Source organism: Peromyscus maniculatus, chromosome 17, assembly GCF_049852395.1.
Source record: "Peromyscus maniculatus bairdii isolate BWxNUB_F1_BW_parent chromosome 17, HU_Pman_BW_mat_3.1, whole genome shotgun sequence".
In the NCBI taxonomy this organism is placed as follows: domain Eukaryota; kingdom Metazoa; phylum Chordata; class Mammalia; order Rodentia; family Cricetidae; genus Peromyscus; species Peromyscus maniculatus.
Genome location: NC_134868.1, coordinates 27201661 through 27203357, shown reverse-complemented (window position 1 = coordinate 27203357; position 1697 = coordinate 27201661). Strand labels below are relative to the sequence as shown.

The following is a 1697-nucleotide window of genomic DNA, read 5'->3' as shown; positions in this document are numbered from 1 at the left end:
CCAATTCAGATCAGGTTGAAGCCAAACTCTCCTTCCCTCCAATTATGACACATGAAAGAAGAATCTTACTCATTACTATATTTGGTCAATTAACAAAAAATGAAACACAACACGCATAAAGGAAAACATGTGTGTGAATATAGCGTCACAAATTTTCCAGCTTAATTGGATTAAGAAACTAAACATTACAGCATCCCAGGTCCCCCTCCATATTCCCTCCAGCCTATTTGCTCCTCACAACCTCTAACATCATAGTCCAGTCGTACAGTACTCAGTCTACTGGCTTGACTGTCCCTAGGATCCAGATGGGAAGTGTATCTTAAGACTGGCGTACAAGTTCAATTATAAACTGAGTTACAAACCAAGTCCAGATCAAAGTAGGATCAAGGGCGACTTGCTGTTAAGACTTAAACTTAGACTTCCGCTTCCTCCTGCGCATGAAGTGATTTCCGCTCAGCGTTTCGGCCTGTCTGAGGTGGGCTGTTCTTGGATCGCAGCAAAGCTGGCGCACTGCAGCCATGACCGAGGCTGATGTAAATCCGAAGGCCTATCCCCTGGCAGATGCCCACCCCACCAAGAAGCTGCTGGACCTCGTTCAGCAGTCATGTAACGACAAGCAGCTTCGGAAAGGAGCCAATGAAGCCACCAAAACCCTCAACAGGGCATCATTCATTCAACAGAGTTCATTGTGATGGCAGCAGACGCTGAGCCCTTGGAGATCATCCTGCACCTCCCACTGCTGTGTGAAGACAAGAATGTCCCCTATGTATTTGTGCGCTCCAAGCAGGCCCTAGGCCGGGCCTGTGGGGTCTCCAGATCTGTCATCGCCTGTTCTGTTACCATCAAAGAAGGCTCCCAGCTCAAGCAGCAGATCCAGTCCACCCAGTAGTCTATTGAAAGGCTCCTGGTATAGGCCTGTGGCCTCTGCTCTTTCCTGTCTGCTCCCACCCTACTTGTGTATCATATTGTCTGTTAGCATGTGGTATTTTCAGCCAGTTTCTATTATAAATATTGTACTACAAAATAAATAAATAGATAAATAAAAAGACTTAAAATTTTAGCTTAATATTCTAAGTCCCTTCTCACTGGCTAAGATCATCTCAGACCATGAACGAAGGATCATGGCCTTTGTGAGTCTCTTACTCATTTAAGGATCCATAAGATCGTCTTTCTATATAAAAGCACATAGGCACAAAATGACAAAATCTTGCTTGTCCTTCAGAGAGCTCACAAACTCTCTAGGATTCATCCATGTGTTTCCCAGGGACTTCAGGACACCCGAGTACAAGACTCCGTCCTACAGACTTGGAGTGGAGCTAAGAATACAGATAGAAGTCATACAGTCCTAACCAAAGAAGCATAAACTATGTTAGTCATTTCTTTTTCTTCTTCTTAGAAACAGTTTTGAAGAAGAAGAAGAAAATAAAACATGGGCATGTATACAAAAGTAACCAGTAGTGTGCATTATATCTCTGTTATGGTTTAAAAATCTAAAAATGTCCCCTGAAAGCTCTTGTATGAAAGGCTGGTTTGCCAGATGAAGGGGTTCTGAGAGGTCATTGGATCGTAAGGGCTCTAGCTGACTCCATTGATGCATCTGTTGATGAACTCTTAACTGAATGGACTGTTGGTGGTGGAGTCAGGTGGAAGAGAGTAGGCCACCAGAGGTGTGCCTTGGAAGGGTGTATCATGTCCCC

General features: G+C 44.3%; 1 pseudogene; it reads left to right on the top strand.

Moving 5' to 3' along the window:
• The first annotated feature begins 510 nt into the window (after positions 1-510).
• LOC102909432 (NHP2-like protein 1 pseudogene) lies at positions 511-913 on the top strand (annotated as a pseudogene).
• The last annotated feature ends 784 nt before the right edge of the window (positions 914-1697 follow it).